The following is a 16,202-nucleotide window of genomic DNA, read 5'->3' on the forward strand; positions in this document are numbered from 1 at the left end:
TGATACACAAACGCCATCATGTTTACTGGGAAAAATGAGCCAGAGATGTTTAGGACAACAGAAGCCTTAGGAAGACACATATGCTCCAGAGGGTAGGAGACAACTCCTAAGAATATTCAGGGACCTAGAGCTTCTGGGACTCTTAGGGTCCAACGGTAAAGAAACACGACCAGAGGCAAAGGTCTTCATCTCACAGCTTCTACCGGAAAGAAAGCACGAGGCCACCCTGGGTTCCGAGGAGCACACATTCCTCCCTTAGGAATCCTGCTTTGGTCCATATCCCAGAAGACGTGGGAGGAGCAAGCCTAGAGCAGAAAAAGACTGTATCAGATCCAGACTATGGTTCAAGCATCACCGCCCCGAGGCCTTTTAACCTGGCAACAGTAGCAGCAAAGGAGACTACGTTTGGCCACAGCCCCATGTAGATGTCCACTGATGGAGGTTGACGAAGCTACTGCTGCCTCTAAATGCCTGTCAGCAACAGAGATCAATGCCGAAACCCAGGTGCAACAGGATCACTCTTCAAGGAGGCCACATGGTGGCACATCAAGCATTCTGACCTCTTTCATCCCAAGAAAGATGCGGTGTGCACTGCCCATGAGACATGCTTATTCTGGGTGTGGATTTGCCTTTCTTGCCCCAGGGCCTTGGCCAGCACTTCTCTTTGAGGGATTCCTGAATGACACAGAACTGAAAGACTAGACATTCTTCTGAGAAGGAGATGCAGGATGCAGCTCATGACCATGGGGTCCATGATGGTATTCTATTACCTCACCCACCAGAAGCAGGTGGCTCACAGAATGCAGAGCCATCGTCTGAGAACACAGCTACAAAGCAGTTCAAAGGCAGCACTTCCCAGATGTGGAGTGCTGTCTTTGCATGCAGTCCATGAACGGAACCAGACCCCTGTATGGTGCTAACTTCCCAACAGGAAGAATACAGGGGTCCAGGAATGAAGGAGTAGAAGCAGGAATGTTCCAGGTGTCATTTTCAGTGATCCGCAAGGGGATTTTCGCTTCCAATTTCTGCAAATCTTAGTCCTCTAGGATTGGAAATCCTAGTCCTCAAAGGGGATCCACTCTCGCCCAAGAGCCCAGTGAGGGTCCCCTCTTGAACCACAAGTTACGGCTATCGCCAGGCTCCTCTGGACCTCTGTGCCCACAAACAAACAAGTAAGAAGAGGGGTTAACCATACTGATAGAGTAACGGACTCCGAATCGAAAAGACAGGGCTTCTCTTATACACGGACACAGGGAAGAATTTGTAAATGTGTGCAGGAGTGAGGTCATCCACTTGGGCATTTGGGGGTCCCCCTTCCTTCATTATAACCATGAGTGTGTATGTGCAACAATCTTGAAATGAAGAGTGTGACTGTGAAGATTTCAGCTCCCTCCAGAATGAAGGTTTGGGTCACTCCACAGACAAGCAAGATCCCTGGTGGTGAGAGATGAGGGTGAAGCTAATTCCAAGTAGGAGGAGAAGATGAGTAACAAGCTGTGGCTCTGAGATGAATTTCACAGATTGGGGCTGTAGAGTTTTTCTACTAGCCTTCTTGCATTAATTTTGCCATTAGCAAGATAAGCCCATGCCAGCTATGAAGGAGCTACTCCTAAAATCTGTTTGCAGGAGACCTGTGCAATACGAGAATGGATTGTGGTGGCCATAAGAAATACGCTTCTCAGATTTGACTGCAGGGAGCATCTATGATCAAGAGCTTCAGTCCTTGTGCTTTGGTGTTTATAGCATTGCCGAGGCTCAACTGATGGGGTAGAGCACAGCACTAATAAGGCAGGTCTATTCTTGTGGAGAGACTGGATTCCTCATGGGTTCCTTTGGCTCAAGGGCTACCTACAACCTTGCCAAAGCACTCTTAGAAATACACTGACATCTAAAATCTTCCTTCTGTCCTCTCCCTCTCCGATCAGATCTGCACTGTGATTTCACAGCTCTTCCACCTCAGGATCCCTCTTTATCTTCCTTCTTGAGCACTGCCCTCTGCATACCTCTGATAAATCTGATTTCATGCTGGCCCCTGTTCCTCAGGGAGCCCATTCTTTTTTCTTTTTTAAAAAACTTTTACTAAAGTATAAATGGCTTACAATGTTCCTTCAATTTCTGCTGCACAGCAAAGTGACACAGTCATACATATATAATATTTTTTTCACACTATCTTCCATCATGTTCTAACCCAAGAGCTTGGACGTAGTTCCCTGTGCTATACAGTAGGACCTGACTGCTTATCCATTCTAAGTGTAACTAATGCAATAACGGTAACTCCCGTTAAAAAATCTTCATCTCGTGTGCAAAGTCGGTCCTTTGGGGAAAGCTAATACCTCATGACAACAAATCTGATGGAGAAAATGTTCACCTACTGAGATATGGGGAAGTCATTCTGGCTTAGACATGGTTCAGCTTGAGCTCTGTGTGGACTAAACAGCAATATTCATGGCACAGTAAACACACAGCACATCTGCTTTAACGATTAAGGTATAAGAATGTCCATTTCAAAGATAAGGATACATAATTCCCTATGGTGCCCATGTTAACATGCCATCAAAGACAAGGTTCCCTTCCCAGACACCAGGGTCCTGCTGCCTAAATTTGTCTCTTGAAACTTTGATGGAAAACATTCCTGTATGTTTATGTTCCTTGTTCTGATAAGGTCTAAGATAACTATGCTTAACCATGCATCAACTGAGCAATTTCTCAGAGTTCTCTGAGAGGCTGTCTTCTGGGCTACAGTCCTTAGTTTGCCTCAAAAAAACCTTTGCTATCATAGGTTATTTATTAATTATTTCTATCAGCAGGACCCTATGAGACCGCTTTTCAAAGACGGCTCTCAGACCTTTGAGAATGAAAGCCGTGTGACTGCCACAACCTCAACATGCAGCTTAGCAGTGCTTTCTTTTCCTTACCCTGGAACAGAATATGAGGGAAGTTCTAGCACAGATAAATCTCAAAGACTTGTCCTTGAGCAACTGAGTTCAAGGTGCAGCTACCTTGAAGCTAAGAGCCATTTTCACAATTCATGATGCCTTGTGGGGAGGGAGACACAGCTCCAAGAAGAGCTGAGGCTGCTCTAGACCAGCAGATTGAGGAAACTGGGTTGCAGCAATGACAGTTTTCCCTGAAGTAGCTTGTGTTTGATGACAACATAAGTGTTTGGTTACCACTTTTTTGTTGGGTTTTCGTTTACTTGAATTACCACTTTTTTTTTGTTGTTGGGGTTTTCTTTGTTGGTTTGAATTACCACTTTTTTAAGCTTTCCTTCTCAAGTGCCCTGCCTCCCTCCTAACTGTTGTACTCAGAACACTCGGGAAGAGAATATAAGGGACACATCACCAACTGCCTGGTTCTTGCGAGGACAAAACTTGTGAACAGCTCTGGGTTTTTAAGAGTAAGCAACTAAAATACTCGAGGAGGTGTCTCAGCATCTCACTCACTCTGAAGTTTTAGTTGTGTGGACTACCACTCTGAATTGTTTGCAACTTCTTCCTATGTGGAGGTCCCTTTCTGCATCTGCTCCCTGAGGTTGCTCTCTACTGAGCCCACTCTTGGAGAGTGTTCATTACTTATTTAACAGCTATTACCTAAAGGGACCTTCTTAGCCCCAAACTACAGCTTTGCTATCAGAACATTCATAGCTTCTAGCTAATGGTCTTTGCCCATTTTGGTTCACAACTAACCTCAGGCAATAGTGTCCCCAGCCTCCTTCCACTCTTAGGACAAATTACCCAGGGACGTTTCTTTCCAGGCTAGGAGTCAAATCAGAGCTGTTGCTGCTGACCTACACCACAGCCACAGCAACGCCAGACCCTTAACCCACTGAGTGAGACCGGGGATCGAACCCGAGACCTTATGGATACTAGTTGGCTTCGTTACCACTGAGCCACGACAGGAACTCTCCCAAGGACATTCCTACCATTAAATCTGCTTCTCCCTAGTGGACGAAGGCTCTTTCTCTTGTTTTAAGGGAGGATGGCTTTAGCTCAAAGTATGCATGGGTGCACTTTTAATAGCAAAGTCCTAGAAATCCAAACGAGCATCAGTAAGAACATGCACGCACTTAAATATATATTCACACAACGAAATGTCGGAGAGGTCAAGGTGAACTTCAGCAACACACAGAGGAAATCTTCAAATCAATTATGTGAAGGGATGACACAGAACAGTGGATCAAAGTAAAAAAATGACTAAGTTCCAATTCAGTACGTACACTATAGAAATAAAAACATGAGTTTTTGCTTTACGGTTAAGTCAGAGCTCAATTTATTTGAGCTTCTTAAAAACAGATTACGTCTTGGAGTTCCCGTTGTGGCTCAGTGGAAATGAACCCAGCTAGTATTCATAAGGGTGCGGGTTCAATCCCTGGCTTGGCTCAGTGGGTTAAGGATCCAGTGGTGCTACGAGCTCTGGTGTAAGTTGAGGACATGGCTCGGATATGGCGTTGCTGTGGCTGTAGTGTTGGCTGGCAGCTGCAGCTCTATTTGGACCCCTAGTCTGCAAACTCCCATGTGTCATGGGTGTGACTCTAAAACAAACAAACAAACAAAAAACAAAGCGAAAAAACCAACAGATTAAGTCTTATATATAAGTGTATCAACTTGGAAGTACCAAGTCTCTTTCTACAGGCATCTCATCCCCACTGCTCTCCCTGGCTTCCTAAGCCATCTAAAATTAAATTACACTAGTCTGTCTATCTCCAAGTTTCCGTGGCAAGAGAGTAGGAGTCTAGCTTCAGCCAATGCTTGGCTTCAAACTGCAAACCTACCTCCCATTAAGATGTGGGAGATTTTTCCTTTGAGGTCAATAAATATATCTGTGGGAGTCACACAGTAAGAAGATTGTGTAAAGACTTACACCCTCTAGTGTCTAAGCTCTGATGTTTCCCCAAATAAGACTAAAATAGAGCCACCCTCTCCGGTTTATGGGGGGTGATCTCTAGGTACCTGTTTTTCTGTGAAAGGCTCTGTGTTAAATAGGAAATTGCTGACAAATGCACAGAGAAGGAAGAGCATCTCTTGCACTTGGCCTTCACACTTACACATGCCCTGAGCACGATGCTGACGAGGGGCTAAATTCCACTCTCAGTGTCATTTTCTATCAGGTGCTCGATACCCAGGGGAAACAATCATGATAAAAAAATATTGGAGATGCCTAACTTGGTGAGGTTTTGGGCTTAGATAAAGATGTTTGGGGTTAGAAACTACTTCGTGATATTTCATCTCCATGCTTCCAGAGAAATCTGCTGACTCTTAAAAAGGATCACAGTCCAGCTGTCACCTATTTTAAAGTTACAGACCTTAAGTGATCATGTCCCACAAGTTCAAGTCTAGAAAATTAGGTATCTAGTGATCATGCTGCTACAGCAGGCGGGTAGTTAGGTTTGAGCAGAGAAGGGGGGCCATGGGACCAGATGGCAGGAAACCACATATCATGTCAACAGCAAGGTCCATGGACAAAGAAAAGCGAGAACCTCTAGGCTGACAGGAAACCACACATTTTGGGGAGATAAGTGCCTGGAGGCAGATGAAGAAAGGAGGAAAAGGGTTCAAATCTCCAACATTAACCTGTAACCTGTTGCTCATTATGCCCTTATTATAATAAAATTAGCCTTGGAGATAAGAAGTTCCCATCCTGCACCAAGGTCTTGACACTTCTAAATAAAGGACAAAAATCCCTCCTCCCTTTGGGAAGGTGGAGCTGGAAAGATAATCAGGGAGTAAGACCCCCCCAAACCTTTCCCTCCCATGAATATTCTGCCCCTTCAATTGTGTGCCCCTCGCAACCCACCTGCCAAAGAAACACAGGGCAGCTGCTCATCTCTCTGCCCGCCTCTCTATAGAGAAGTATTTCTCAAATAAATCCTCACTTCACTTTCTCAATTTCCATCTTGTTTCCGCATTTCTTCTGTAATGAGAGAGACAAGAACTTTCCATGGGATAAATCCTTCAAGTCATGTTAAACACTTATCAGGTAAAGATTTTGTCAGGTGAAAACTGACAAAATTTTTAATTCCTACAGAAGCGTAAGTGCTGTAAGTGCTTTCAAAAAAAAAAAAAAGGAGGAGTTCCCGTGGTGGCGCAGTGGTTAATGAATCCGACTAGGAACCATGAGGTTGCGGGTTCGGTCCCTGCCCTTGCTCAGTGGGTTAACGATCCGGCGTTGCCGTGAGCTGTGGTGTAGGTTGCAGACGCGGCTCGGATCCCGCGTTGCTGTGGCTCTGGCGTAGGCCGGTGGCTATGGCTCTGATTCGACCCCTAGCCTGGGAACCTCCATATGCCACAGGGGCGGCCCAAGAAATAGCAAAAAGCCAAAAATAAATGAATAAATAAATAAATAGAATTGATGCTAAGTACATCAATGGAACTATGTGACACCCAGGGTTACCACTGTTCCAGCTGTTTCTTTCAAAGTCTAAACACTGAGCTTTCAGCCAAGTGATCTATGCTTTTACATTTTGAAATCAAATTAGGTTTACTAATAAGTAGACAGCCTTTCTTAATAACTGAGGTTAGAAATTGAGCCAGACTAAAGACAGGAGTTCTTAGAACACAGGTCGTGAGGAAAAGGCAGGAGTCAGGAATTCTGATCAAGGACTCAGCAGAAGACTATGTGTGGCTTCATTTTCCTCTTAGGTACACATAACAGTATGTGTGCAGGAGAGTAGGTGGAATTTCATCAGCAAGTGGGTAGCAGAGGTCAAGGGGACGAGAAATAAATCTCGGGAATCTAAAACACTGTACTGGGGCCTAGCTTTGGAGGGAGAATGATAATTAGAATGTCTGTTCCTCTTGGGACAAAATCTCATCTCCATGAAAAAGGGGCCATTCATTTCCCAAGCTCTTCTTCATGAAGACCTTGAGCTGGCGCAGACCCGAAGCCATGCCACACGGGAGACTAGGGATGGAGTGGTTCCATGATGCATAGGACTAAGTATCTTCCAGTCTAAGATGCCCATTGTAAACATAGTATCTAAATTTGGCAACAAGTTTATATGTGTTCTTTTCCTTAAGAAGAAAGTATCTTTAGGGGATATAGGCTTCAGGACTAGTCTTTAAGCTACCTGCTTATTGCTTCTCCCCAAGAGAAGGGGCCACAGGTAAATGGTTTGATGACAAACGAATGAGAACATCCCAGTGTTAATAAATCCTTGGGCTGGTGGAGAAGCTTCCGACTGAGAACACCAGTTCCTGGAGACTCTCCTAAGCTTTACGCTGAGAGGTAACATATTGGCTGCCATATCAGTAAACAACGGATGTCAGACTTATCATAATTGCAGCTACCCCCAGCTGGTGAGCCCTGAGGAAACTCAGGAAGGAAACAAAGAATGCTTGCTGTCTAACAGCTACCAGACGGCAGCCCCTCCCCACGGAGGGCACCCTGAGGAAGCTCATGATGTGAAAACACAGGATACCGGCCCCAGACAGCTGAGGTACACATCAAAGGAATGGTTTCAGGGAGCCCAGCCCATGCATCTTCCCATACATAGGAAAGCACTCAGTTCCTTAGCTTGAGGTATCTCATTGTCTGTTCAGGGCTCTTTTATTTCTACTACCTGCCCTTGGTTGCTAAACTCCTCCATGTCCTCATCTCCTCAGAGAGGTTTTCTCAGCATTCCTTGAGCTGCTACCTCTGGGGCTTAAACCCTCATTTTGTCCAAAATAAGATTTACCTCTCAACTTTTCGGTTGTGCATACATTTGTTCAGTCAGCAACACCATGTTACTGAAATATACAAGTCAGCACTGAGCATCCTGTAGCTTATGAAAAATGCACTTGGATTAGTTCAATGGGGAAAGCAATTCTGCCCTTGGATAGAAGCACAGTTAGACGTGGGAAAAGATGTTCCCTTCCTTGCCATGCAAAGGACTTCAGTTATAGCCTGAAACATCCTTCATTCATGCCATTTCGGAAGGCAAGACCCAGCTTCCATACTTTCAGGGTCCATCTAGACAATGCTTTTTTCACTTAGACCCAGAAACAAGGTATGAGATGGAAAATCCCCCAGGAAACTAAGCCAAGTCCTCAACCTGAGGGTTTGGTGTTTTTCCACTAGCCCATGAGGCAGAGGCTTACGTCCCATTAGAAGACCTGCTCAAACTGGCTTAGGGTACCTGGGATAACAGGAAATCACTGGTAGGCATGCCTCAGTTTGCTGACCCTTCGGATAAGCTAAATACCTATAGACTAGCATTGAAGCAAATCCTTAAGGGATGCTCATCAATTGCCTGAGGAGACAAAGGGAGGGGGGACTGACCTTCTGCTTCAGACGTCTCACCTTTTGTTAGAAAGGGGACACAAATGAGGCTTCATGTCAGAGACTGACTGAAAGGAGCGCTGGGAGAAAGTCGGGTGGGGGATGGCTGGGTTCTGAGAGCGACAGAGACGGGGGCGTCCCCACTCTCCTTGCCTGAGTCTCTCCGTGGCCCTCCTGGCCTCAGTGCTCCTGAAACACCACCTGCCTGTGGCCATTCTCTTTTCTCTCTTCAGCTGATCTGAGGATGCAGGAGAGAAGGGGCAGGAGAGGTCAGGCAGGGAGGGGCCCTTTTATGGATAAGGAAGGAGGACCTTCCAGAGGCCAAGGAGTCCACAACATCGGGAGTAAGGAATCTGGCAACCCCCACATGGAGGCCCCTTTGAGAAACTTTACAGAGCCCCACCACCACCCAAAACACCAAAGTCAAGGCCACTAGCTTGGTTAAATTTAGTGTTACTACTTGTCTTGACTCAAAGAATGTCATGGAAATTTAGTATCCATTCCCAACCACATAAACAAGGATTGATCTATTTTCATTAGAATTGATTCTGGAAAAAAAAAAAAAATTAATTAGACCTTCAGTGATTCCTGAAGTGACCTACGTAGAATTCTGAATAGGCTGAATTCAAGAGGCTTAAGAAGCTTCCAGGTTTCCCTTGGTCAGGTGTAGCAGACAACGAGGTGCCACCGAGACCTCCCTCCAGGGAAGCCCTTGCTGCCCCAGCTGTTGTTCCCAAGCAGCCTGTCCTTGTTGGCCTTTCTAGCGATCGTCTCTGCCTCAGAAACCTCAAGGTCACACGTTTTCTAAGGCAGTCCCAATGTTATGGTTAACGTGGCCCCAACTCAGAAGAAAGCTGAAAGGTCATTCTAGAAACAGAGCTCCTGTAATCAGCCAAGACTATCACTGGATCCATACCATAGTCTGCTTCTCCACCCACTTTTCACAGCTTTCTACAGAGCACGCGAATATTCACAGCATTCAGCTAGTTCAGTAGCCACCTGCCACACAGGGCTATTGAGCACTTGAAATGTAGCAGGTTGGGGTCAGAGACCTTGTCAAGGCACATGCACTCCAGACCAGCAGAAGCGAGCCTTTTGAGGAGGATGCTGTCTACTTGCAAGGGCAATCCAGAGGTGGATGGCGCCTACCCAGTCGCACTCCAGGGTAGCCTTGAGTGACAGAGGGGGACGTGCTCACAATGGGCACAGCCTTGCTAGTGCATCTGCTTGTGCCCTGTGTGTGAAAAAAATCTCCACCTTGAGGTTTAAATACCGACATATATATGAGTGGGCAGTGGCAAATGGCTTGACGGCTGTCAGAGGCCTGAAGAAAAACTGAAGTTGGTGTAAGAGAGACACGTGCAGATGGACAGATGGGAGTATGAGGCAGAATACTAACTCAGGGAGGCAGCGGAGGAGCCTGGGCTTCCAGGCATTCTTTCATGTGTCCATTGATGACCATTTGTGGCTTAAGGGCTCTGGGGAGTAACATCCCCGCAGGCCTTGTTTACTATAGAAAGTGTACCTACCCCCACATGGACCTTAATCTCTAGCCCACTCCTCAATTGACAGAGGAGAAAAGGAATAAGAGAAATGGTGATTCAGTCTAATGGAAAAGAAGGGTAAAGAAACCACGAGACTTACAGGACATCTCCACCCTAAAACCGCTATTGGACAAGGACTGATAGAGGAAATTGAGCAAAGCCAATGGGAGAAAACCACATCTTTCTGGACCCCACGTTGGTACCCCGCCATCTTTAAGGGATAAAAACCCATATAGGACAATAAAGAGAGGGGGCTCTTCTCCCCTCCTCCCAGCAGCCTGGGGAGCTATTTGCTTTCCTGTAACAAAGACTGCTTGCTTGCTGCCTGTGTGTTCACAGAGTTCATTCTTTGGCTGTGTGAACAAGAACTCAGGTTCCGATTACATCTTTCCGGCATCAAGCAGAGCCCAGTGTCTGCCTAGGGCTGCAAACACCCAGCAGAGAGCATGTACCGGAACATTCATCAAGTACACACCACATGAAGATCCCTCAATACTTAACCATTTGTAAAGAAGCACTTATTTCATACCATTAGAGGCCAAAAGAAGAGTGTGGCCAGAAGGTTTAGGATGGCTTCCAGCTACCAAATTAGACCTAAAGTCATATTAAAGTTCATGACATTGCTGTTTTGTCTCTGAAGTTTGGGACACTGAGAAGTCCATAGAACATATTGCTAGAAATCACAGGGGGAGATATTCCCCACAGATATAAGTAGAGCATAGCCTAATATAAAAGCATAGCCTAGATATAAAAAGAGCATAGCCTGGAGTTCCCGTCGTGGCGCAGTGGTTAACGAATCCGACTAGGAACCATGAGGTTGTGGGTTCGATCCCTGCCCTTGCTCAGTGGGTTAACGATCCGGCGTTGCCGTGAGCTGTGGTGTAGGTTGCAGACGCGGCTCGGATCCTGCGTTACTGTGGCTCTGGCGTAGGCCGGTGGCTACAGCTCCGATTCGACCCCTACCTGGGAACCTCCATATGCCTCGGGAGCAGCCCAAGAAATAGCAACAACAACAACAACAATAACAACAACAAAAAGACAAAAAAAAAGAGCATAGCCTAATACACAGCTATCTGCACCCTCAAACCTGCTTGTTAACCAGAAAGCATACCAAACCTGCCAAGTCACAGAAGCTGGTATTACACTGCTCCCACAGATAGAAGACGGAAGATCCAGAAAATACAGAGACACTCCATTGGAAGTAGGTTCAGGATAGCAAGACCCTTAAATAGTCAGAAAAATCATGACTAAATAGAACTGTAGAGCCCTAGGAACAGGCACAAGACACAGAAGCTGAGTGGCAAGGATACCTAATTCACCAAAATATCTTGGCTTTATTGAGTTCTGCTCCTTCCGGTAAGTTTGAACTCTTGGGACACTTAAGCCTATCTTAAGACACAGGTCCCAGAGTTCCCATCATGGCTCAGTGGTTAATGAATCTGACTAGGAACCATGAGGTTGCAAGTTGGGTCCCTGGCCTCGCTCAGTGGGTTAAGGATCCAGCGTTGCCGTGAGCTGTGGTGTAGGTCGCAGAGGTGACTCGGATCCCGTGTGGCGTGGCTGTGGTGTAGGCCGGCAGCAGCAGCTCCGATTAGACCCCTAGCCTGGGAACCTCCATATGCCGCCCATGCAACCCTAAAAGACAAAAAAAAAAAAAAAAACGACACAGGTCCCAATGCATTAAACACATACCTGCTGGATTGCGTCCCAGTTTTCAACTCAAGTTTAGAGATGGACAACCAGATTGACGTGGTAAGTCCTGCTGTGCCATATAAAATAGCGTTTTCCAACTGCTGGGGAAATGGACAAGGAAGCTTGAATGCCCCCTGACCTCAGGTTAGACATTTTGAGGGAAGGGAATTTATCATTGGTTCCTTAGATGTGCTATCATCTTGGTTCTAGGGTCCCAAAGTCCTTAAGCCCAGGAAGAGTGGACACTAAGATTTGTGCACCAGAGCCACAGGATTTTTCAAGACAGTAGCTTCAAGACAGTATTCCTTTTGAATTTGGTACATTTAGTAAAAGAGTCTCCATTCCTTCTTATGTTAATTCTCAGCCTTGTCTGAGCAGCCAAGCAGAGATTATCCTCTCACTTTCCAGCTAAGTCCCCTCACACCCAAGCAGCAGGACACTCACACTCTCTCAAAGCTGGCAGAAACAGAAAAACCGAGAGAAAGAGACACTGGCAGTAAAGACGAACTAAATCAATAACTCACGATCTCGCTCCACCTACTGCTCAGTCAGGCTCAGTCCCACATTGTTTCAATCAGCAGCAGAGGCTGGGAAGCTGTGGAAGTCCCACTTATATAGAAGGGGAGAGAACCTAATTGGTCAGAGCCGGAGGCCAGACATGATTGGTCAGGCTGCAGCCAATGAGCTTCCTGAATTTATTAAACCCAACGCTGCAGCTGAGCACTGGTTCTTCTTTTTTTTTTTTTTTTAATTGGGAGAACTACGAGCATATCCACAAGTACATGGAGTATGATAATTCAGTCTGCAACAAGAAAAAAAAAAAAGTTGCAACTGTCCAAAATGGTCTAGAATCTTAAATTTTATAGTAAAGAAAATAAACACAATAAATACGGATATTACATCATTCCACATGAAAAAGGATAAGTAATTTTTCCCTAATTATTTTAGAAGAGGATACAAGTCATATCACTCACCTGGGTAAGGAAAAAACCTCTTTAGGCTCTCTCTTCCTACAGGCCTTCCCCTCGTCCTCCAGAAACATGTTTGGATCAAATAGGACTGTGGCCCTCAGTCACTCCGTGGTCTCACACTGGCCCTCTAGACAGCTGCACTTGATATCAAAACCACTTTTCGGGTCTTAGAGTTGTTCTCATCAATACAACCTCACCCTCAGTTTGAGCTTAGGGAAGTTGCCGAAATCTCCAATGGGGATAGCTGGAATGCAATTACTAGTTCTACTCTGACATTTTAGTAGAAGAGCACAGCCAGAAGATTCATGAGTTTATGAATCTTCTCTCCAGCAGTTGCACCAGCAGCATCACCTGAGATGCATTAGAAATGAAAGTTCTTAATCTCCTGCATCAGAAACTCTTGGGATAGCCCTCAGCAACCTGTGGTTTAACAAGCCCTCCTGTGATTCCAATGCCTGCTGAAGCTGGAGGACCACCACCTCCCTCTGCCAATTCAGTCAGAATCTCAGGCCTTGTGTGGCTTTTCTAAATACCCCGTGTAGCTTTTGTAAAGTTCCCTGGGTGATTTCCATGCGCAGCTAAGGCGTTTGACCACTGCCTTCAATAGTCACAAATTCAGTTACCATCTCAGTGCCATCTGAAGGTGATACCAAATCATTAACTCTGGTCCAGACCTTCCTCACCACCCTCAGGCCAATATATCCAAGCTGACCTTCTGGAAAACTAATTGTATGTAAGACCAGGTGCTAAACGCTTTACAATTTACCACTGTATTTAATCCTGTGAGGTAGCGATTTCCATACCTCTTTTATATTGCAAAAACTGAGGCTTTTAGATATTAAATAACCTACCCCAAAAGAAGCATTTAATAAGTAGCCAAGCCCAGACTCAGGAACAAGACTTGCTTGTTGATTGCGAAACTCTGTTACCACCCGTGCTACCTCCAGGCGGTTCAGCACTAAACAGCATCAGCTCAGAATAATGATTTTTTCCATTATAGCTGGTTTACAGTGTTCTGTCAATTTTCCACTGTTCAGCTTTGGAGCTTTCTGGAAATTATGGAGGAGCTAGGATTCACACAGAGTGTCGCAAATCCTGAAAGGAGGGTGTTATAGAACAGGAGCAGAACTCTTGGTTCAGGGGACCAAATTAAGGCATTTCTTTGACATGTCACGAAAAGCCCTTCTCCTCTAGGAAGGGCTTCACTTTCCCTGGCTACACAGCAAAGTTTTTAAACTACATTTATCCTAAGGTTACCTACTAGCACTGTTTTATTTTTTTCAGATTATCTACTAAAAGGAGCGGGCAAGCAATTTCACAGCAGCTTTGCAGAAATGCTAGTTCAATGACATTAATAAATAAGTGGGTAACTCAAGTATCTCATATGGGAATTCCCATCATGGCTCAGCAGTTAATGAACCTGACTAGTATCCATAAGGATGTGGGTTCAATCCCTGGCCTCAATCGGTGGGTTAAGGATCGGCTTGCCCATGAGCTATTTATGGGGAAGGAGTTAATTGCTATGGAAAAACCTTTGTGGAAATCTGTCACGAGACATGTTTCTACAATATTTTCTTAGCCTCGTTGCCGAAAACTCCATCTTGTCCTGCTTTACTTTATCCCATCTTCCTGCTTTACTTTACCCCACCTTCCTGCGTGAAAAACAGTCGCAGTGCTGCTAAGTGACTTAAGCTTAAGAACAAAGACCTAAAGGCATAAGCTATTCATAGGGTCAGCTGAATGAGGACATAATGCGTTGGTCTAGGCACACCATTTGCACAAGCGTGATACATCCTCTAAGGAATAAAAGAAAGAGGAACCCCATGGCCAAGTGGTTTATGATCGGTCATTAGCAGAATATGCATCAGCAAAGAGAACCAAGGTGCAAACAGGCATGCCCCTTGCAGAAGCACAGTGAGGATTCTCTGCAATGCTCTGCATAGATAACTCAAATGCTAATGATTGTTATGTGCCTAAAGGTCAGAGTAAAAGCTTAACCTTTTACAAGCTAAGGGGCTTTTAAAATAGTAAAAGAACTTATAAAATAGTAAACAAAACTATATCCTCCATCCATAGCCCCTCCTCAGTTGATCTCATCCTAAAGAGCACAGTAAAAGCAGTGTGGTTTCTTGAGGCGGGGCTCTTGGCTTCCCACATTTACTTAAGATAAACGTCTCTGTGTCTTGCTTTATGTTAACTTTTTTCCTTAAGTTTCACAGCACCCGTTCTTCAGCCCCATCCTGCTGAGCTGGTCTCGGCAGAAATCCAAGTGGGGGCCTATTGTGCAAGAGGTTAAATATAGAAAGTTTCACAATTCATTTTATGGAAGTCACATCATCCTGAAATCAAATTAGAATGACAATACTATAGAAACAAACAAAATTATACACAATTCACTTTGAGAAAGCATACAAATATCCCAAAACATTAAAAATCAGCAAATCTAAACAAAAGTTGTGTTATGATAGTATGTAAATAACCAAGAGATTCTAATTAATGCAATTCATTTTTCAGAGCATTACTGGCAGGTCAGATTAGAGGAAAATAAGAGATCTCGTATGTGCTTATTATAAGGTTATTTTAAATCCGTGATTTTTCCCGAGATACAGAAACTTAGAGAAGCAGGTTAGGCGGGCTCACATATCAGAAGAACTGCCCTGGAGGCAGATGGTGGGTGTGTCCCAGACGCTAGGGACACTAGATTAACTCTGGACTTGGAAACTCAGAACTTGTTGCACCTGACCTTTTAGATTGGGAAATTAGGTCACCACTCAAGAAAAATCAAGAAAGCAACAAACACTAATTTTATGAATCCTTAAAGGTAATGTTTACAGACCTTGTAAACTGGCTTCTTGAAGTAAATTCAATGTCAAAAATGCAACATGTTGGAGTTCCCCTTGTGGTTCAGCTAGTTAAGAACCCCACATAGAGTCTGTGAGGATGCAAGTTTGGTCCCTCGCTTAGTGGGTTAAGGATCCGGCAGTTGCCTCAAGCTGCTGTGTAGTTCACAGATGCGACTGGGATCCTGTGGTGCTGTGGCCGGGCACAGGCCACCAGTTGCTGCTCCAGTTTGACCCCTGGCCTGGGAACTTCCATGTGCTGCAGGTGTAGCCGTTTGAAAAAAAAAAAAAGCAGCATTTTCATTCAAAGCTAGAAAGCAGAGTTAGTATCCACGGATCTTTTTATTTTTTAACTTAAAAAATTTTTATTAAGGCATAGTTTATTTACAGTGTTGTATTAGCCTCATGTTTGCAGCAAAGTGGATCGGTTTGGTGGATGTGTGTGTGTGTGTGTGTGTGTGTGTGTGTGTCTTCACTCTCCCCCCTCCGTAAGTTAGGACAGAACATTGAGTAAACCTCCCTGCACTACGCAGTACTTTCTTGTTGTTACCTTTTTTTTTTTTTTGTCTTTTTAGGGTCGCACCTGCAACATATGGAGGTTCCCAGGCTATGGGTTGAAACAGAGCTGTAGCTGCTGGCCTACACCACAGCCACAGCAATGCAAGATACGAGCCACATCTGCGACTTACACCACAGCTCATGGCAACGCCGGATCCTTAACCCACTGAGCGAGGCCAGGGATCGAACCCACAACCTCATGGCTCCTAGTCAGATTCGTTTCCCTGCACCAGGACGGCCACTCCTATTTCATATGGAGTAGTGTGAGTATGTTAAATGCCATTTATCCTTCTCTCACCGTGGTTTCCCCCTTGGTAATCCTAAATTTAATTTTTATC

General features: G+C 45.0%; 1 long non-coding RNA gene across 1 annotated transcript; it reads right to left on the reverse strand.

The window, feature by feature from the left end:
• On the reverse strand, positions 1 to 12,068 carry LOC125111784 (uncharacterized). Its single transcript, XR_007130938.1, has 2 exons — positions 12,020 to 12,068; positions 1 to 305 (listed from the first exon to the last, which is right to left on the reverse strand). It is a non-coding gene; the product is annotated as an uncharacterized LOC125111784 (long non-coding RNA).
• Between the last annotated feature and the right edge of the window lie 4,134 nt (positions 12,069 to 16,202).

The sequence above is a fragment of the Phacochoerus africanus genome, chromosome 11 (assembly GCF_016906955.1).
Source record: "Phacochoerus africanus isolate WHEZ1 chromosome 11, ROS_Pafr_v1, whole genome shotgun sequence".
NCBI lineage: Eukaryota > Metazoa > Chordata > Mammalia > Artiodactyla > Suidae > Phacochoerus > Phacochoerus africanus.